At 38.9% G+C, this 23,454-nt stretch overlaps 1 long non-coding RNA gene across 1 annotated transcript; it reads right to left on the reverse strand.

Annotated features, from left to right (window-relative positions):
- Positions 1–520: 520 nt before the first annotated feature.
- Positions 521–23,454, reverse strand: LOC129151712 (uncharacterized). The gene is made up of 3 exons (XR_008558382.1): positions 23,411–23,454; positions 810–915; positions 521–578 (listed from the first exon to the last, which is right to left on the reverse strand). It is a non-coding gene; the product is annotated as an uncharacterized LOC129151712 (long non-coding RNA).

The raw sequence follows: 23,454 nt of genomic DNA on the forward strand, positions 1-23,454 counted from the left end.
ATTTCATTCTTTCTCAAGGCTGAGTAATATTCCATAATATATTTGTACCCCCTCTTCTTTATCCAAATCCTGCTCCGTGGCATCAACCCCTATACAACAGTTTGTCTGCTGTACTCACAGCCATTCCTCACAGCTAATCAGCCCAAGAGCCAATACCTCCACTTGACATACCAACAGCAATCAAGGCTCATCTGCAACAGGATGGCACACACAATCCACACAAGAGACACCTCTGGAGTACCTGGCACAGGTGACCTGGAAGACTGCACCACTGGGCCCAAGAGAACACCTACACCCTAATGCCACTTTACCAAGATCAGGAGATGGAACAGATCTACCAAATACATAGAAACACACACAGAGAAGCAGCCGAAATGAGGAAACAAAGAAACATGCCCCAAATGAAAATAAAAAGCAGGGGAAAAAAATCCAGAGAAAAAACTCAACAAAACAAAGGCAAACAAGTAAAAACAACTACTAACCTGCAACAGAGCTCCCATAATCCTGATTTCTTAGCAGAAACTTTTCAAGGTGGAAGGGACTGGCACCAAATATTCAAAGTGATGAACAGCAAGGGCCTATAATCAAGATTACTCTACTCAGCAGGGCTATCACTTAGAATAGAAGAGATATTAGCTTTTCAGAAAAGAAAAAACAGGATTAATCACCACCCAACAGTATTACAATAATGTTAAAAAGACTCAAGAAAAAGAAGAAATAGGTGTGGGTGTGGGTGTGGTTGGAGGTAGAGGTGGAAGTGAACGTATGAATAATAAAATGGCAATAACTACGTACCTATCAATAATTACCTTAAATGTAAATGGGTTAAATGCTCCAATCAAAAGACACAGGATGGCTAAGTGGTAAGACAGCAAGACCCATACATATGTTGCTTACAAAAGACCTCCTTCCGATCTAAAATAAAGGGATGGAAAATGTTATTTCATGCAAATGGAAATTTTAAAAAAGTGGGATCACAATACTTACATCACACAAAATACACTTTAAATCAAAGGCCATAACAAGAAACAAGGAGGATCCAGCAATTCCACTTCTCAGTATTTATTCAAAGAAACACAAAACACTAATTCTAAAAGATATATGCATCTCTATGTCCATTGCAGCATTATTTACAACTAGAGGCCCAGTGCACAAATTCATGCACCAGTGGGGTCCCTCAGCCTGACCTGTGGAATTGGGCAAAAAACCAGCTCTCAACCATCCCCCATGGGGTCCCAGATGGCGAGAGGGTGCAGGCCAGGCCGAGAGACCCCACCGGTGCATGATCAGGGCCTGGGAGGGACATGAGAGGTTGGCCAGATGGGGAAGGACCATGGGAGGGCTCCAGGGCATGTCCGGCCCATCTTGCTCAGTCCCAATCAGCCAGACCCCAGCAGCAAGCTAACCTATAGGTCAGAGCATCTGCCCCCTGGTGGTCAGTGTACATCATAGCTACTGGTCGACTGTCTTCCCCCTGGTGGTCAGTGCACGTCATAGGGAGCAGTTGAGTGGCCTTAGCATATCATTAGCATATTATGCTTAGATTGGTTGAACGGCCAACTGGACCCTTAGCTTATTAGGCTTTTGTTATATAGGATAGCCAAGACATGGAAGAAACCTAAGTATCCGTCAATAAATGAATGGATAAAGAAGGTGTGGTACTGCAAACAATGGAATTTTACTCAACCAAAAGAGAGAATGAAATCTTGCCATTTGCAACAACATAGGTAGAACGAGAGGGCATTATGCTAAGTCAAATATGTCAGATGGAGAAGGACAAGTATCATGTAATTTACATGTGGAATGTAAAGAACAAAATTAACCAACAAACAAAACAGGAATAAATTCATAGGTGCTGGGAACATTTTGGTGGTTGTCAAATTGAAGGGAGGCTGGAGGGATGACTGAAAAAGTGGAAGGGATTAATATATACAAATTGCCAATTATAAAAACAGCCACAGGGATATACTAGTAAAGTCAATAATATTGTAAACTACTTATGGTGTCAAATAGGTACTAGACTTATCGAGGTAATCAATTTGTAAGTTATATTAATGTTTCATCACCATGTTGCACACCTGAAACTAATATAATAATTGTATGGCAATTGTAATAAAACATTTTCTTAAATTATTTTTTAAAAAAGAACAGAAGATTCCCTCTGTCCATGAAGAGACAGGAAAATACTACACTCCAAAAAATATCAGCCCCAGAAAAACCAGCTCTGTCCAAGCCCAGCCATTCTAGCATTTTGCATTAATTGCACCTGGTGTGAGATTTTCAGTGCTGATTCAAGATACAAAGGTACTCCTGTTCCTCACTCATAAAAATCAGAACTGTGCCTTTCCATTTCAGAACCAAAGCAAAAAAAAAAAAAAAAATTCAACAAACAAGCCCAAGAAAATCTACCTTGTATACATTATACTGCATGTTTATTTAAATATGTAACACTTTAATATATAAAACTAGGCCTGGCTCCATTCTGGCAACAACCCACAATATTACATGCTGGAGGCTAAAACCAACAGTTAGCATATAAATGCAAAAAGACCCATTGGAAGGCCAATGGACTTTGACATTCAGCAGGGCTGAAAATCAGCATAATATTGCCCTGCTGTGGGCTCAATGGCTGAAGGCAATTCCCTAGCCTGATAATCCTTTCACTGTTTACCAAACTTTACCTTTGATATGCCTGTATGCATTCCTAAAGGGCAAATGTGTATTCAAGTGAATAAAAGCTGACAGGTCCGGGGTTTCAGTGAGCTTCTCCACTAGAGAGAGGTTTTCGCCTGCCCACCCCTTCGCCAATGCCTTCTAAATTCATATTTCATGACTAGTGTTTTCATTTGTGCACAGCCCCTTCTTCAGATCCTGAACCCTAGCTGTAAATATATGCGGCTTCTGACACCCGAATAGGGATCTGGAGAAGAAGATTCGTCTGAGTACAAAACAAAGAAAAAAGGAAATTAACTGGAAAGATGGGGAAGTTCACCATGCACAAAGCCCATACCAGCTTTTGAGTCATGAACCATAAGTGGATGAGGAACATTTTTTATTTCAGTCAGGTTACAATGGGGAAGAATTTGAGTAAAAGGCAAAAACATCATTGTAAGTTTTTTAGCTTGCATGCTCAAGGATAAAGGAATTAAGGTGTCAGAAGGTAGTCTCTTAAATAAGGCTCAAGGAAAACAAGTGCCCTTGTCATCTTTAAGTGGGCTCTTGTTCCAATTGCATTATGCCCACTTCGTATTGAGGACCAAAAGTCTGTAACACCTAAGGCCCTGGATCCTCTGCCTCTAATGTGGGAAGGCTCAACAGCTAGAGAAAATGGGGCTAATAGTCCTTTTACAAAGGACTCCTTAAAGCTTTGTCTGAAAATTACCATATGATGCCTTGGGACAGGCAGATTTTAGCTAAAATAACTTTAGAGGCCAGTCAATGCTATGGAGAGCAGAATATGATAAGATCTGTGAATAACAGGCTGAGATCTAGGCTGCATTCAGGGTGTAAGTCCCAGGCAATGTAAAACATCTGAAAGATCCATGAAAAGAACTCTGATTTATTAATTCTTGTCTATGTGTTATGGGCACTTGCCTATTGATTGTTGTTTTATGTCTTTGTCATTTGGTTTAATTTGTTTATTGTTAGTCCATTAAGCATGCCTTTAATTTAATAGAAATGAAACAGTAGATGGACAAGCCATTACTAAATTTCCCCAGAGCAAACAATGTGGGGGTAGGGAGAAAGAATATGAGCGGTACACATGGCCAATAACACAGGTTCTAGGAAAATTCCCTAGACAAAGGGAGGTAACTAAAAAAGGCCCCAGCCCATTAATTACTAGGTCTCTTGGTGATCATGTAAAATGGACTCCCACTCTTGGGAGTGCTATTAAAAGTCTCATTTTCACCATGTTTTTATTTCCCAGTCCATCATTTGAAATTTGGATAGATGAGACATTTCTCACAATTTAGGAATGTGTCTGGGATTTCTATACCCATGAAGAGAAAAAAAGGCTAGCTTAAGAGAAGGCCTGCCTGACTTTGGGTGGTCTCTTGGCCTGAGGAAGCTATAGAATAAACTCAAGACTGTTTTTCTTTAAAAGATGGAAAGATGAGAGGGGGGAGAAAAAATGGTGGCTGAATAGAGTCGTGTTTGGAGTCTGGTCCTGGGGCGGAGAGTAGGAGCAGCAGAGGTTTGCAGGGGGAGTGTATGTTGGCAAGTCAAGGGTCAGCTAAACTCCAGGAGAAGGCGGGGGAGTGCTGGGCAGGGTTCCCCTGACTGTGCAGCACCCACAGGAACTGGGTCCCCTCCCGGAGCTGCGGGCTCACCGGGTGCCTCGCCATCTTGCAAGGAAAGGATTTAATTGGAAACCTGACTTTCCACGACAACTGCAAACACTGAACAGCTGTGAGCACCAGAACACCGGTCCCCTATCAGCGCAAACATTCGGATTCAAAGGAACTCTTCACTGCACCATGGAAAGGTCAGATTTCGCCTGAAATAAGGTGTGGTTTCTAATCCCCGCAGTGGGAGAGGGAAGCGTGCGAGCCGCAGGACTGGCAGGACCCGGGAGGTCTGTGCCTAGAAAAATCGGCGGCAGTTGGAGCTGCCGTGATCCGTGAATGTGGAAGGGGGTTCTCTGAGCTGCTAACAGAAGTGATCTCTTAAAAGCAACTCATTTTAATCTGATGAGGAGGGTCAGACTAAGAATTTTCAAAGGAGTTCAGGCTCCTTAGTCTGGTGCACAGACCCACTGTCCGCACACTTGGGCTCTTTCCGACTCTGATTACTAAGCCCAATACATAGGAAAACCCAGGTGGGAAAAACCCTGAAAGACTGCAGGGGGAAGTTGTTTTTCCAGAACCTGGGGAGCAGAGCTGGGTGTGACCATCGGAGAGGCAGCTCTGAGGCGCACACCTCCACAAACCGGTAGTGAGTGCCATAGAGGGGGGAAAAAAAAAACTAGAGAGGTCCGGAAGTCAATTCAGAAACACTGCCACCCAGGGGCTGAAACGCTAATTGTCTCTGGTGTAATAAAAAATAAAAACGAGAAATTAAGACATGGCCGGCTTAAAAAGCAGGACTGGCTTACAACACTGAGGAGCAGTGGAACGAAGCTGAACTGAAATACCACCCAGACTGGGAAACAGGCATACCAAACAGAATAATAGAGGAAGTGAATGACAGCCTCTACTGCACATTTTAGTCTTCCTATTTTTTATTTTAAATTCTTTTTTCAAATTTTTTAATTTTTTATTTTCATTTTTTGCATCTTTTACTTAAGAAACTAATTTTTTTTCTTTTTCCTCACTCGATTTTCACCTTATTAATTATTACATTTTTATTTTCAATCAGCATTATTATTACTATTATTTTACTTTTTTTTTCATTCAATTTTCTCTTTCTTTTATTTTGGGATTAGTGTCCTACATTCTATTTGCATCTTTCCCTTACAATTGCTTTACCCTACCTCAACGCTAACATTATGCCATCACTCTCCTCCTAACCTTTCCCCTTTTGGTCTCCTATTTATCTTAACCCTTTCTGGCTTTAGATTTTCCCTACTTTTTCAGTTTACCCTCTGCTAAAATTTCACCCTACTTATATATCTAATTCCCAACCCCCTGCTCCAAATCCATACATACCTCTCTCTACACTGCCTTAAAAAAATTATTTTTCTCTCTGGCCTTTTGTTGTTGTTTGCTTGAATGTTGATTAGATTGAATTTTTATGCTTTTTTATGAGTTATTTTGATTATGCTTTTTGTTTGTTTGGTTCTTTGGTTTGCTTTGTTTTTGTTTTTTACTTTTGTTTTCCCTTCCCTCACTTGATATTAGTTGGTGTTGCAGTTTGTATTAATCTCCAGGCTCGTGTTGCTGGAATTTGCTTTGATTAGTGGTTGTCCTAGTGGAGTTTAATCCCCATATATATAGTTTGTTCCCCTTTTCTCTCTTACTTTTTTTTCTTTTCTTTTTTTTCTGCTCTTTTCCCAAGTTCAGATTCACACTCTTTTTTTTTTTCTTTCTTTTTACTCTCCCTCTTCCACTCCTATTCCCTAATTTGTTTTTCTCTGGTGGTTACCTTTATTGGAGGTTCTTAATATCGTGAATACAATTCTGTTCAGTGCCTTGTGTGTTGTGCCTGGTTGTGTTGTATTTTGTACCTTTAAATCAATGCCGGAGAGAGAGAACTACATAACCAGAAATCCGGAGAAGAGAGACCATGGGGATACAAAGAAATAGCCCCCATAGGAAAGAAAAGCAGGCATCACCAGAAAAGGAAGTAAACGAATTAGAGGCAAACAACCTATCAGAGAAAGAATTCAGAGAAATGGTGATAAGGTGAATGAAAAGGATGGAAGACAAATTTGACAATAGGAGTAAGAACCAAGAGGAAATGAAGAAGAACCAAGAAGAAATGAAAAATGACATCGCTGCTGTAAAGAACTCCATAGAAAGCATCAAGAGTAGACTAGACGAAGCAGAGGACCGCATAAGTGAGCTAGAAGACAAGGTGGGGAAAAATACCCAAGTACAACAGCTTCTAGAAACAAAAATTAGAAAGCATGAGGAGAGCCTAAGGGAACTTCGGGACAACACAAAACAAAACAACATCAGGATAATAGGGGTACCAGAAGGAAAGGATACTGAGCAAGGAATAGAAAATCTGTTTGAAGAAATAACAACAGAAAACTTCCCCGATATAGGGAAGAAAAAACCCACACAAATCCAAGAAGCTCACAGAGTCCCAAGCAAAATGAACCCCAAAAGACCGACGCCAAGGCACATTATAATTAAGTTGGCAAACACCAACGACAAAGTAAGAATCTTAAAAGCGGCCAGAGAGAGACAGACAGTTACATACAAAGGGACCCCCATCAGACTAGCAACTGATTTCTCAACAGAAACTCATCAGGCCAGAAGGGAATGGAATGAAATATACAAAGTCATGCAAAGGAAGGGTCTAAATCCAAGAATACTGTACCCGGCAAGGCTATCAATCAAAATTGAAGGTGAAATCAGGAGCTTCACAGACAAAAAAGGACTAAGGGAGTTTATCACCAGCAAACCAGCAATGAAAGAAATGCTAAAGGGTCTGATGTAAAAAAAAAAAAAAAGGAAAGAAAGAAAGAAGAAAGAAAGAAAGAAAGAAAGAAAGAAAGAAAGAGGAAGCAAAGAAGGAACACAGGGGTACAGCATAAAAATGGCGACAAATAAGTACCTATCAATAATAACTTTAAATGTAAATGGATTGAATGCCCCAATCAAAAGACACAGGGTAACAGATTGGATAAGAAAACAAAACCCATATATCTGCTGTCTACAGGAAACCCACCTCAAAAAAAAGGACGCATACAGATTGAGAGTAAAGGGATGGAAAACGGTTTTCCAGGCGAATGGAAATGAAAAAAAAGCTGGGGTAGCAATACTAATATCTGACAAATTAGATCTCAAAGTGAAGGACATAACAAGAGATAATGAAGGCCACTTCATAATACTAAAGGGAGAAATCTAAAAAGAAGAAGTAACTCTGGTAAACATATATGCACCCAATACAGGAGCACCAAGATACATTAAAAAACTCCTGGAAGATGTCAACGGAGAGATTGACAGCAATAGAAACATAGTAGGAGACTTCAATACCCCACTATTACCATTGGACAAATCCTCTAAACAAAAATTCAGCAAAGAAACTTCAATCCTAAATGACTCACTAGACCAGATGCAATTAATTGACATCTTCAGAACATTGCACCCCACAGCCACAGAATATACATTATTCTCAAGTGCACATGGGTTATTTTCAAAGATAGACCATATGTTAGGACATAGGCAAAGTCTCTCCAAATTCAAGAAGATAGAAATCATATCAAGTATCTTCTCAGATCACAGTGGCATAAAACTGGAAATCAACTACAATAAAAACAACCCAAAGAAATCAAACACATGGAGACTAAACAGTATGCTATTAAACAATGACTAGGTTACCAAAGAAATCAAGAAAGAAATAAAAAACATAATGGCAACAAATGACAATGAAAACACAACATTCCAAAATCTACGGGACACAGCGAAAGCAGTCCTGAGAGGGAAGTTCATAGCTCTACAAGCCTACTGCAAAAACCAAGAAACAATGGTAATAAATTACCTAACCCAACAACTCAAAGAGTTAGAAAGAGAGCAACAAGAAAAGCCCAGTGTAAGCAGAAGGAAAGAAATAATAAAGATCAGAGTGGAGATAAACGACATAGAGCCCAAAGAAACAATACAAAAGATCAACAAAACCAAGAGCTGGTTCTTTGAAAGGATAAACAAGACTGATGAACCTCTAGCCAGGCTCACCAAGAAGCAAAGAGAGAGGACCCAAATAAACAAAATCAGAAATGAAAGAGGTGAAAGAACAACAGACCTCGACGAAATACAAAGGATTGTTACAAAATACTACGAACAACTCTATTCCAACAAACTGGACAACCTGGAGGAAATGGACATATTCCTAGAAAAATACAACCTTCCAAAACTCAATCAGGAAGAATCTAAACAGCTCAACAGGCCAGTAACTATGGAAGAAATTGAAGCAGTCATCAAAAAGCTTCTGGCAAACAAAAGCCCGGGGCCAGACGGCTTCACAGGAGAGTTTTACCAATCTTTCAAGGAAGAACTAAAACCTATCCTCCTCAGACTATTCCAAAAAATTCAAGAGGAAGGAACACTTCCAGGCTCCTTCTGGGAAGCCAGCATCACCCTAATACCAATACCAGATAAAGACAACACAATGAAAGAGAATTACAGACCAATATCCCTCATGAACATAGATGCCAAAATCCTCAACAAAATCCTAGCAAATCGGCTCCAGCAATACATCAGAAAGATCATACATCATGACCAAGTAGGATTTATACCAGGAATGCAAGGATGGTACAATATCTGCAAATCACATAAACAAACTGAGAGATAAAAATCACATGGTCATATCAATAGATGCAGAAAAAGCATTTGACAAAATCCAACACCGTTTCTTGATAAAAACTCTCAACAAGGTGGGAATAGAAGGATCATACCTCAACATAATAAAAGCTATATATGATAAACCCACAGCAAACATCATACTCAATGGGCAAAAACTAAAACCATTTCCCCTAAGAATAGGAACAAGACAGGGATGCCCACTCTCACCACTCCTGTTTGACACAGTACTGGAAGTATTAGCTATCACAATTAGGCAAGAAGAAGAAATAAGAGGCATCCAAATTGGAAAAGAAGAAGTGAAGCTGTCCTTATTTGCAGATGACATGATATTGTACATAAAAAACCCAAAAGATTCCATCAAAAAACTAATAGACTTAACAAATGAATTCGGCAATGTAGCGGGATACAAAATTAACGCCAAGAAATCTATGGCATTTCTATACACCAATAATGAACTTACAGAAAGAGAGACTAAAAAACAAACCCATTTAACATCGCACCAAAAAAATTAAGATACCTAGGAATAAACTTAACTAAGGAGGTAAAAGACCTATACGTGGAAAACTACAGGACACTGAAAAAAGAGATAGAGGAAGACGTAAACAGATGGAAGAACATGCCATGTTCATGGATTGGTAGAATCAACATCATTAAAATGTCCATACTACCCAAAGCAATCTACAGATTCAATGCACTCCCCATCAAAATACCAACAGCATATTTCACAGACCTAGAAAGAACTCTCCAAAAATTCATCTGGAATAAAAAAAGACCCTGAATAGCCACAGCAATCCTGAGAAAGAAGAATAAAGTAGGAGGGATCTCAATACCAGACCTCAAGCTGTATTACAAAGCCACTGTTCTCAAAACAGCCTGGTACTGGCACAAGAACAGACATATAGATCAATGGAACAGAATAGAGAATCCAGATATCGACCCAAACCACTATGCTCAATTAATATTTGACAAAGGAGGCATGAACATACAATGGAGTCAAGACAGTCTCTTCAATAAATGGTGTTGGGAAAATTGGACAGATACATGCAAAAAAATGAAACTAGATCACCAACTTACACCATACACAAAAATAAACTCAAAATGGATACAGGACTTAAACATAAGACGGGAAACCATAAAAATACTAGAGGAATCCACAGGCAACAAAATCTCAGACATATGCCAAAAGAACTTCTTTACTGACACTGCCCCTAGGGCAATGGAAGCTAAAGAGAAAATTAACAAATGGGACTACATCAAAATAGAAAGCTTTTTTACAGCAAAAGAAACCATCAACAAAACAACAAGAAAGCCCACTGCATGGGAGAACATATTTGCAAATGCTATCACTGATAAAGGTTTAATCTCCAACATCTACAGGCAGCTTATGCAACTTAATAAAAGGAAGGTAAATGATCCAATAAAAAAATGGGCAATGGACCTAAATAGAATCTTTTCAAAAGAAGACAGAAGGAAGGCCAAGAGACACATGAAAACATGCTCAACGTCACTAATTATCCGAGAGATGCAAATCAAAACAACAATGCGGTACCATCTCACACCTGTCAGAATGGCTATCATCAACAAATCAACAAACGACAAGTGTTCGCGAGGATGCGGAGAAAAAGGAACCCTCGTGTACTGCTGGTGGGAATGCAGACTGGTGCAGCCACTTAGACAGTATGGAGTTTCCTCAAAAAACTGAAAATGGAACTCCCATTTGACCAGTAATCCCACTCCTAGGAATATATCCGAAGAAACTAGAAACACCAATCAGAAAGGATATATGCACCACTATGTTCATAGCAGCACAATTTACAATAGCTAAGATTTAAGAAACAGTCTAGGTGCCCGTCAGCAGATGATTGGATCAGAAAACTGTGGTACATCTACACAATGGAATACTATGCTGCCATAAAAAGAAGGAATTCCTATCATTTGCAGCAACCTGGATGGAATTGGAGAACATTATGCTAAGTGAAATAAGCCAGACAATGAAAGAAAAATACCACATGATCTCACTCATTTATGGATAATAAAGAACATTATAAACTGATGAACAAAAAGGTAGATACAGAGACAGTAAAGCATCAAACAGACTTTCAAATTACAGGGGGAAAGTTAGGGAGAGGTGGGAGAGATAAAAAATCAAACGAAGGACTTGTATGCATGCATATAAGCATAAACAATGGACGCAAAACTCTGGGGGGTGAGGGCATGTATGGGTGTGGGGTGGGGGGGGGCAATGGTAAGATATGTACACATATAATACCTCAATAAAAAAATGTAAAAATAAAAGATGGAAAGATGACCTAAGGAAAATATACAGACTGGGTTTGGGAAACAAAATTAGTGCTTCCAGCCGAAACCGGTTTGGCTCAGTGGATAGAGCATCGGCCTGCTGACCGAAAGGTCCCAGGTTCAATTCCAGTCAAGGGCATGTACCTTGGTTGCGGGCACATCCCTGGTAGGGGGTGTGCAGGAGGCAGCTGGTCGATGTTTCTCTCTCATCGATGTTTCTAGCTCTCTGTCCCTCTCCCTTCCTCTGTAAAAAATCAATAAAATATATTAAAAGAAAATTAGTGCTTCCATAATTAAGGGTCATTCTTGAATAATAATGGACTGCATTCCAAGGTTGCCTCACAGGTCCAGGGGGCAATCCTATTTTTATAAAATAAAATTAAGTAAAATAAACTAAGATAGGTTAACATTAAAGCCACTGAAAGTAAGTTATCTCTGTTACAGAATTTGCCAAAGAAAATAACTTAGATAATAATTAGCTTTAAAATATCAGTTATTAAAACATAAATAAATAGATGTATCTAAAATGAAGGATTTGTAATAAAGCTTTTCAGTAATAATTATAAATATATTAATAATTAAAGTCCAGTCACTCAAGAGGATACTGACTGCAATCTCTGTTAGAGGAAAGGGTCAGTTGCCTTTCTCCCTGTAAAAGCAAAGAAGCCTCAGCAGTCACCTTAGATGTTATCTCTAAGGAAGAATGTGGCAGTTTTAAATGCAAATAGCTAGAGGCCTGCTCCCTCCTCCCCCTGCCTACTCGCCAGCCTAATGTGCCTAAACATAGTTTTCCCAAGTCTTTGGTAACAAAACTTTAGAACATTGCTGAATTAACTAACAAAAATTATTAAATATCTAGGTATTTTAAAATGACAAAATACTGAAATATTAATCTGAGTTTGCCTGATATGAAAAATCTAGAGGATAGATTTGAATCTATTAAATATGTCTTATATTTTATTTGAAATTTATCCTTACTAGTAAAAATATATTACTAATCTGAAAATGCTAAGTATTTAACTTACCACCTACAATTTGAGGCTTCTAAGAGTTAAAAGTTCAAATTAAGTTGGGAGAAATTATATGGTTGTAATAACAAAATGCATAAAGTATAGAAATTCATTTTTGAGAAAAATAATTCTTATATTTTCTCTGGATAAATTAGTAGCTCAAAATATACTGTAGTCCTTATGTGTACTATGTGTGGTAAAATTTCAACCTAGGATATACTACTTTATTCGCCTCATTAAAAAGAGAATTCTATGGTCTGATCCAAATATTTAATATTAAAACCAGTTTAAATTTAATTGATATCTTTTAGAATAATTACAAAAAGTGTATAATATAATCATTGGGTTATGTATATTTGATAGTTTTTCCAAGTTAAATTTCAAGACTTTAACCAAGAGTTAGCTTTGGGACATTTCAAGGGCCCTGGAATGATTCAAGGATTTATTCTCTCTTCTTAAAAGAAATATTTTTGAACTAAATTAGGCCAATCTAATATACATGAAATCATGTGGGAAGCTTTATTAAATAAACATTAATAACTGTATTCTATTTATATAAATACTAGAGGCCCAGTGCATGAAATTCATGCATGCGGGTGTGTGTGTCCCTCAGCCAAGCCTGCACCCTCTCCAATCTGGGACCCCTCGAGGGATGTCCGACTGCCCTTTAGGTCTGATCCCGATAGGATCGGGCCTAAACAGGCAGTTGGACATCCCTCTCACAATCCAGGACTGCTGGCTCCCAACTGCTCGCCTGCCTGCCTTCCTGATTGCCCCTAACCGCTTCTGCCTGCCAGCTTGATTACCCCCTAACCACTCCCCTGCCAGCCTGATTGCCCCTAACTGCCCTCCCCTGCAGGCCTGGTCACCCCTAACTGCCCTCCCCTGCAGGCCTGGTTCTCCCCAACTGCTCTCCCCTGCAGGCCTGGGTCCCCCCAACTGCCCTTCCCTGCAGGCCCGGTCATCCCCAACTTCCCTCCTCTGCTGGCCTGGTCACCCCTAACTGCCCTCCCCTTCAGGCTTGATTGCCCCCAACTGCCTTCCCTTGCAGGCCTGGTCCCTCCCAACTGCCCTCCTACCCTGCTGGCCATCTTGTGGCAGCCATCTTGTGTCCACATGGGGGCAGCCATCTTGTGTGTTGGAGTGATGGTCAATTTGTATATTACTCTTTTATTAGATAGGATATTTTAAATGTTATAAAGGTTTCAACCTCTAAGCTTAGCAGGACAAGGATTCTGAATACTTCATTAGCTTTTCACAATATAATCAAGGTCTCATATAAACTCAGTTATATGAGAAGCTAATATTTTATGAGCAATTGGTTCTAGTAAAGTCCAAAGTAAAATTTGCATACATATGCAAATGAGCACTAGTCAAAAAGAATGCTGTTTAAAAATAAGATTTACGCTTAATAAAAATGAGAAATTTTAAAAATCTCTTCCGTTACTATTTACAAAGTAAACTAAAAGTTATTATTATTCAAGTATTAAATCTCACCATTAATGAGACACCATAAGTAAAAAGAGTTCCTTTTACTTGAAATGTATGCATTGCAGTATTGGCCAGCATACATCTCTCCTACTGGTTTTTCTGAAAAGCAACTAAGTTTGTTGCTCTGTTTAAAAGAAAGTAAAAGTTTTTAAAAGAAACTCCTTATATGTGGCTTAGAGATTGCTCTGTGAAAAAATACAGAGGTAGATGCTCTTGAAATATCTAGGAACTGTAATTAAAAACCAATGTATTATCTTCCAGGAGTTTTTAATGTACTTGGGTCCTCCTGTATTAGGTGTGTATATGTTTACCAGAGTTATTTCTTCTTGTTGGATTGTTTCCTTTAGTATTATGAAGTGGCCTTCCTTATCTCTTTTTATGTCCTTCACTTTCAGATCTTCTTTGTCAGATATAAGTATTGCTACCCCCGCTTTTTTTTTTTTCATTTCCATTAGCCTGAAAAAATTTTTTCCATTCCTTCACCCTCAGTTTGTGTGCATCTTTTTTTCTGAGGTGGGTTTCTTATAGACAGCAGATATATGAGTCGTGTTTTCTTATTCAATCCCTTACCCTATGTCTTTTGATTGGGGCATTTAAACCATTTACATTTAAAGTTATTATTGATAGGTACTTGTCATATTTATTCTTTACCCCTGTGTTCCTTCTTCACTTCCTATTTCTTTTTTTTAAAGCAGACCCTTTAGCATTTTCTTGCATTGCTGGTTTGGTGGTAATAAATTCCCTTTGTCCTTTTTTGTCTGTGAAGCTCCTGATTTCACCTTCAATTTTGATTGATAGCCTTGCTGGGTACAGTATTCTTGAATTCAAACCCTTCCTTTGCATGACTTTGTATATTTCATTCCATCCCCTTCTGGCCTGATGAGTTTTTGTTGAAAAATCAGTTGCTAGTCTGATGGGGGTTCCTTTGTAGATAACTGTCTCTGGCCGCTTTTAAGATTTTTACTTTGTCGTTGGTGTTTGCAAATTTAATTATAATGTGCCTTGGCGTCAGTCTTTTGGGGTTCATTTTGCTTGGGACTCTGTGAGCTTCTTGGATTTGTGTGGGCTTTTTCTTCCCTATATCAGGGAAGTTTTCTGTCATTATTTCTTCAGACAGATTTTCTATTCCTTGCTCAGTTTCCTCTCCTTCTGGAACCCTTATTATGCAGATGTTGTTTTTGTTTCATGTTGTCCCAAAGTTCCCTTAGGCTCTCCTCCTGCTTTTTGAGTTATTTTTCTAGAAGATGCTCTACTTGGGTATTTTTCCCCACCTTGTCTTCTAGCTCACTGATGCGGTCCTCTGCTCCTTCTAGTCTACTCTTGATGCTTTCTATTGAGTTCTTTACAGCAGCGATGTCATTTTCATTTCTTCTTTCATTTCATTTCAGCGATGTCATTTTCATTTCACTTCCTTTTGGTTCTTACAGATGTTGTTGAATTGTCTCCCATTCTTTTCAGCCACCTTATGACCATTCTTCTGAATTCTCTCTCTGACATATAGCTTGCCTCCATTTCATTTACTTCCTTTTCTGGCAACGCCTCAAATCAAACACATGGAGAATTAACAGCATGCTATTAAACAATGACTGGGTTACCAGAGAGATCAAAGAAGAAATAAAAAGCATCATGGCAACAAATGACAATGAAAACACAACAATCCAAAATCTAAGGGACACAGCGAAAGCAATCTTGAGAGGGAAGTTCATAGCTCTACAAGCCTACTGCAAAAACAAACAAACAAACAAAAAAACAAGAAACAATGGTAATAAATTACCTAACCCTACAACTCAAAGAGTTAGAAAGAGAGCAACAAGAAAAGCCCAGCGTAAGCAGAAGGAAGGAAATAATAAAGATCAGAGCAGAGATAAATGACATTGAGTCCAAAAAAATAATACAAAAGATAAACAAAACCAAGAGCTGGTACTTTGAAAGGATAAACAAGACTGATGAACCTCTAGCCAGGCTCACCAAGAAGTAGAGAGAGGACCCAAATAAACAAAATCAGAAATGAAATAACAACAGACCCCACCAAAATACAAAGGATTGTCAAAAAATAATATGAACAACTCTATTCCGACAAACTGGACAACCTGGAGGAAATGGATATATTCCTAGAAAAATATAACCTTCAAAAACTCAATAAGGAAGAATCTAAACATCTCAATAGGCCAATAACCATGGGAGAAATTGGAGCAGTCATCAAAAATCTTCCAGCAAACAAAAGCTCAGGGCCAGATGGCTTCACAGGGGAGTTTTACAAAACATTTAAGGAAGAACTAAAACCTATCCTCCTCAGACTATTCGAAAAAATTCAAGAGGAAGTAACACTTCCAAACTCCTTCTATGAAGTCAGTATCACCCTAATACCAAAACCAGATAAAGACAACACAATGAAGAGAATTATAGGCCAATATCCCTCATGAACATAGATCCAAAAATCCACAACAAAATTCTAGCAAATCAGATCCAGCAGTACATTGGAAAGATCATACACCATGACCAAGTAGGATTTGCAAGGAATGCAAGGATGGTACAATATCCGCAAATCAATAAACGTGACACACCACATAAACAAATTGAGAGATAAAAATCACATAGTCATATCAATTGATGCTGAAAAAGCATTTGTTAAAATTCAAAACCCTTTCTTCATAAAAACTCTCAACAAGGTGGGAATAGAAAGATCATACCTCAACATAATAAAAGCCATATATGATAAACCCACAGCTAACATCATACTCAATGGGCAAAAACTAAAACCATTTCCCCTAAGAACAGGAACAAGACAGGGATGCCCACTCTCACTACTCCTGTTTAACATAGTACTGGAAGTATTAACCATTGCAATTAGACAAGAAGAAGAAATAAAAGGCATAAAAATTGGAAAAGAAGTAAAGCTGTCCTTCTGTATAGATGACATGATATTGTACATAAAAATCCCAAAATACTCCATCAAAAAACTAACAGACTTAATAAATGAATTGGCAAGATAGCAGGATACAAAATTAATGCCAATAAATCTATGGCATTTCTATACACCAATAGCGAGCTTACAGAAAGAGAGAATAAAAAAGCAATTCCATTTATCATTGCACCAAAAAAATTAAGATACCTAGGAATAAACTTAACTAAGGAGACAAAAGACCTAAACACAGAAAACTACAGAACACTGAAAAAAGAGATAGAAGAAGGTGTAAACAGATGGAAGAACATGTTCATGGACTGGTAGAATCAACATCATTAAAATGTCCATACTACCCAAAGCAATCTATAGATTCAATGCACACCCCATTAAAATACCAACGGCATTTTTCACAGACCTAGAAAGAACTCTCCAAAAATTCATCTGGAATAAAAAAAGACCCTGTATAGCCCTAGAAATCCTGAGAAAGAAGAACAAAGTAGGTGGGATCTCAATACCAGATTTCAAGCTGTATTACAAAGCCACTGTTCTCAAAACAGCCTGGTACTGGCACAAGAACAGACATATAAACCAATGGAATAGAACAGAGAATCCAGATATCGACCCAAACCACTATGCTCAATTAATATTTGACAAAGGAAGAATGAACATACAATGGAGCCAAGACAGTCTCTTCAATAAATGGTGTTAGGAAAATTGGACAGATATATGCAAAAAAAATGAAACTAGACCACCAATTTACACCATATACAAAAATAAACTCAAAATGGATACAGGACTTAAACATAAGATGGGAAACCATAAAAATACTAGAGCAATCCACAGGCAGAGAAATCTCAGACATATGCCGAAGCAATTTCTTCACTGATACCACTCCTAGGGCAATGGAAGCTAAAGAGAAAATTAATAAATGGGACTACATCAAAATAAAATGCTTTTTTACAGCAAAAGAAACAATCAACAAAACAACAAGAAAGCCCACTGATGGGAGAACAAATGTTATCACTGATAAAGGTTTAATCTCCAACATCTACAGGGAACTTAACTTAATAAAAGGAAGATAAATGATTCAATAATAAAATGGGCAACGGATCAAAATAGAATCTTTTCAAATGAAGACAGAAGGAAGGCCAAGAGACATATGAAAACATGCTCAAAGTCACTAATTATCCTAGAGATGCAAATCAAAATGACAATGCGGTACCATCTCACCCCTGTCAGAATGGCAATCATCAACAAATCAGCAAACGACAAGTGTTAGCGAGGATGCATAGAAAAAGGAACCTTCGTGCACTGCTGGTGGGAATGCAGACTGGTGCAGCCACTGTGGAGAACAGTATGGAGTTTCCTCAAAAAACTAAAAATGGAATTCCCATTTGACCAGTAATCCCACTTCTAGGAATATATCCCAAGAAACTAGAAACACCAATCAGAAAGGATATATGTTCCCCTATGTTTATAGCAGCACACTTCACCATAGCTAAAATTTGAAAACAGCCTAAATGCCCATCAGCAGATGAGTGGATTAGGAAACTATGGTACATCTACACAATGGAATACTACGCTGCTATAAAAAGAAGGAATTCTTACCATTTGCAGCAGCATGGATGGACCTGGAGAGCATTATGTTAAGTGAAATAAGTCAGGCATTGAAAGAAAAATACCACATGATCTCACTCATTTATGGAAAATATAGAACATTAAACCTCATGAGTAAAAAGATAGATGGAGGGGCAGTAAAGCACCGAACAGACAGTCAAATTACAGCGGGAAGGTTGGGGAGTGTTGGGGAGGGAGGGAAATAGATCAACCAAAGGACTTGTATGCATGCATATAAGCACACCAATGGACACAAGACACTGGGGGTGGGAGGTAAGATGAGGGCATGGGACAGGGGTTAGGGGAGGCTGGGGGAAGGTCAATGGAGAAAAAAAAGGATATATATATATATATGCACTAATATATGTAATACTTTAAATAATCAATCTAAAAAATCAGAAAACTTTAAATAAATAAATAAATTAATTAATTAATAAAATAAAATTGTACCATCTATACCATCACAGGAAGTTATTAAAAACTGGTTGAAAATGAGGAACCAATACCCATATTTTATCCAAAGGCTTTCTCTTTTTTAATTTTATTTAATTGTGGTAAAAATAAATGTAAAAATAAATGTAAAAATCTACCCTCTTAATAAAATTTTCATTGTATAATGAAAAAAACAAAGTGAAGCAAGAATTCATTTTTCACATCTCCATATCAGCAAGACTGAGTTTATCCTTACCTTTGATCATGTATTAGTAAAGTAATATTCATTAAAAATGCTTTTGTGAAAGAGGATAGATTAAAAAATAATAAAAAATAATACAAACCAATGTATTAGGCCTCAAAAGGTACAAATATGAAAAGATTGCCTTAAAACCTTCAATGATTTTAAAAAACTATTAGAGGACATTAATTGGTTAAGACCTTATCTAAAAACCTATACAGGAGAAATGACAAATTTATTCAATACACTTAGGGGTGACTCTAATCTTTCCTTGCCCCGAACATTAACAGATGAAGGTAGGAAGGAGTTACTAAGAATTGAGCAGGTAATCTGTAGAGTGTCTGGGAAGGCACATGAGCATTTCTTAATTATTATCAGCTGAATCCAGAGGCGTTGGCAGAGCATCCTGGAGAGGTACCATGCCAGAGGCAGGTACGTTGTCAGCCTGACCCTTAGCTCAGGTGCCAGGGGGTGGGTTTCATTATCTAAGTTCATCCAAGCGCAAGGAACAGACACAATTATCTGGGCTTATCCAGGTGACTATTACAAAGAGGACACAAGAATGAAAAATTACAGCTTGATCTTTAACCATGATTTCACATAATTTCCTTTGTTTTAAACTTTAGTTAAACTTCCTGGAATCATGCTGTATATAATAAACACGCTGCACCGGCTCTGGGTCACTGTCTCTCCATCAGAGGGCCAGCTGTCTCACCTGGTCCCAGCTTTCCCCCTCTTGCTTTCATTTTCTCAATCCGCAGCCACCCCTACTCAAGACTACTGTCTGCTCTATAGCTGCGCTGGATGCGGTAAAGAGATAAACTTAATAGCAATCTCCTCAACCCAAGTAGCATGGGTACAGCCTGAATTGCCTTTATTAGGACAGATTAATCCTACAGCAAATAGTCCCACTGGAGTCACCTTATAAAATAAAAACTCTCCTACTATTATTGAGTGGGTCCACCTAGGGCAGTGATGGCGAACCTATGACACGCATGTCAGCACTGACACGCGTAACCATTTCTGATGACACGCTGCCGCTGAGGCGGCCGCATGACGAGGATGAAACATTTGCTGCTCCTGAGGATGAAACATTTGCGAAATAATGTTTTTTCCTCAAAGTGACACACTACCCGAGTTATGCTCAGTTTTTTGGTGAAGTTTGACACACCAAGCTCAAAAGGTTGCCCATCACTGACCTAGGGCATGAATTCTCTAAAACTGTGGTTATATATATAGAACTCATGGCTCAGTTAATATCTCAACTCAGAAAGCACTGCAGACTGCTTAGAGGAGGAGAACCCAAATGCATCTATCTTCCCCTCACTGGGAAGCAATTAGAAATGTAATTTCAGACTGATTTGAATTGGCAAATTGGACTAAGTAGATATTCAGGGAAACTTAGTTTTCACCTACAAAAAACAAAACAAAAAACAACACAAAAAGAGCAACAAATTATTAAAATTTTTATATTACACCCCTACTATTATACCAAAAAATCTAGGCAGGAACCTATTCCTGAAGCATTAACTGTTTTTACTGATGGTTCATCTAATGGTAAAGCTGCTTATCATGCAATGAATTCAGACCGAGTCATCCAGGCCAGTCATACTTCTATGCAAATAATTAAATTGGAAGCTATCAAGGCTGCACTACAGAATTTCCAAAAGCCTCTTAATATTATTTCTGATTCTGCCTATGCTTCTGGCCTGGTAAACAGAATTGAGACTGCTCGATTAAAATGGCTCAGTGGCCCTAACCGTTTTGGCTCAGTGGATAGAGTGTCGGCCTGTGGACTGAAAGGTCCCAGGTTCGATTCCGGTCAAGGGCATGTACCTTGGTTGCAGGCACATCCCCTGTAGGAGGTGTGTAGGAGGCAGCTGATCGATGTTTCTCTCCCATTGATGTTTCTAACTCTCTATCACTCTCCCTTCCTCTCTGTGAAAAATCAATAAAATATATTTAAAAAATAAAAATAAAAATAAAATGGCTCAGTGACCAAAGTCTATTTATACTATTTAAGCAGGTGTCATTTCCAGCAATTTTGTAAAAAGTGGAAAATTCAGCACATTACGGGAATACCATACACTTCCCAAGGACAGGCAATCATAGAACGCCAATATCAGTGGCTAAATTCCCAACTTGAAAAACAAAAAGGGGAATAGAATAGAAACCTCCTGTTAATAAACTACACCAAGCCTTAATTACTTTAAATTTTTCACTTGTAATGCTGATGGCAAGACACCCATAGAATTACACTGGTGTCAGAATAAGCCAAAGGAAAATTGTCTGGTTAAATGGAAAGATCCGTGTCTGGCTTATGGAAGGGCCCAGACCCCTTGTTAACCTTTGGTCGAGGATATGCTTGTGTATTTCCAGAAAACTCCTCCAAGCCCATGTGGATTTCTGCAAGGCCTCAACCTGTACCTATGGCTGCAGACAATCGACTACTCCAGCCACAGATAGCAGTAGCCCCAAGCAACACGCTGAAGATAAGGAATGGGAGGAGAACAAGACAGAGGAGAAATAGTCCAGAGATGACCTGGGGGATGGTGAAGAAGCCTTGCCATGCCAGCAGTCATCAGTTGTGCAATGGTGCAGGTTGTCCTGGACAAAGCCAAAGGTCGGACTTGCATTCTCATTATGTTTTTCATTTTGTTTTTCAAGTTGGGAATTTAGCCCAACGTTTGTCCACCATCAAGAACTTGAATATCATTGCTGTCATGTCACAGGGGACAGTGATTGGGAAGGGGAACTCAAAGAACTGATGGCCCGGAAAGGAGACTACTACAAACTAATTCCTTAAATGCCTGACAGCAATTTAAAAGGACATGAAAGAACTCAATTCTTTTCATTGGTTCTCCCTACATTTGCTTTTCCATTCTTGTTCTTATATGTTTATTTCTAGTTTGCAGATGCAGATGCAGTCTTAAAAGAACTTGAGCCCTGCAGATGGCATACACTTTCTAGAAGTATTAACCCTACCAGACCGCTGTACCGATTTTTCAGTAATCTGGGTGGACTGGCACACAAAGGTGGAATATTGGTGCTAGATGAAAGGTAGACCTATTTTCTACAATGTCTCCAAGTTCCATCTTATTCTAACCACTTGTTTGCATGTAACCAACATTTTTCTATATCATGTTGGTTTTTTCTCTTTAACCCTTTGCACTCGCTTGCTTTTTTTCGATTCCTTTATTCTAATGCTAACTGTGTCGAGTCACACTCGACATCCGAGTGCAAAAGGTTATTAATGCTCAGGAGCCCAGGTATAGAGGACAGGTAGGTTCAGGGCCTCAGGTCTAGTAGGGTTAAGAAAACAAAAAGGGGGAAATCCCTGAGGCTAAAACCAACATGAGTTAGCATATAATTGCGAAAAGACCCATTGGAAGGCCAATGGACTTTGATATTTAGCAGGGCTGAAAATCAGCATAATATTGCCTGCTGTGGGCTCAATGGCTGAAGGCAATTCCCTAACCTGATAATGCTTTCACTGTTTACCAAACTTTACCTTTGATATGCCTGTATGCATTCCTAAAGGGCAAATGTGTATTCAAGTGAATAAAAGCTGACAAGTCCGGGGTTTCGGTGAGCTTCTCCACTAGAGAGAGGTTTCCACCTGGCCCCCCATGCCTTCTAAATTCATATTTCATGTCTAGTGTTTTCATTTGTGCGTGGCCCCTTCTTCAGATCTTGCACCCTAGACCAGCTCTGTCCAATCCCAGCCATTCTAGCATTTTGCATTAATTGCACCAGGTGGGGGATTTTCAGTGCTGATTCGAGATACCAAGGTACTCTTGTTCCTCACCCATAAAACTCAGAGCTGTGCCTTCCCATTTCAGAACCAAAGCCAAAAAAGAAAAATTTTCAACAAACAACCCCAAGAACATCTACCTTGTAACTAGTATACATTATACTGCATGTGTATTTAAATACTAAAGACCCAGTGCACGGATTTGTGCACTGGTGGGGTCCCTTTGCCTGTGCTCTCTCGCAATCCGGGATCCTTCCGAGGATGTTGGAGGCCCAGTGCAGGCCAAGCCAATGGACCCCACCGGTGCACGAATCCCCTCCCTCCCTTCCTTCTGAAATTCATCAGTCTGTTCCATGTTTCCATGCCTGTACATTGAGTGTCTGCCCCCTGGTGGTCAGTGCATGTCATAGCTACTGGTCCAACAGACGAACACTTAGGCTTTTATATGTATAGATATAATATTTTAAAATATAAAACTAGGCCTGGCTCCTTTCTGGCAACAACCCACAATATGATCAGTACAAAACACTGTCATTTTATTTGGGCTAGGTTATGAAGAGGGCAGTGAGAGCTACTAGGAATCTGCTTATACTCACACAAGCAGTTATTGGGACATTCAAACAAGTGAGGAGTACATTCTGTTGGCAGGAGGATTCACCATGGGAGAGAAAAGACCAGAGGGAGACTCACCATAAGGAAGGAAGACCCAATAAATTCTTGGGAGGGATTAAGAG

Source organism: Eptesicus fuscus, chromosome 15, assembly GCF_027574615.1.
Source record: "Eptesicus fuscus isolate TK198812 chromosome 15, DD_ASM_mEF_20220401, whole genome shotgun sequence".
NCBI lineage: Eukaryota > Metazoa > Chordata > Mammalia > Chiroptera > Vespertilionidae > Eptesicus > Eptesicus fuscus.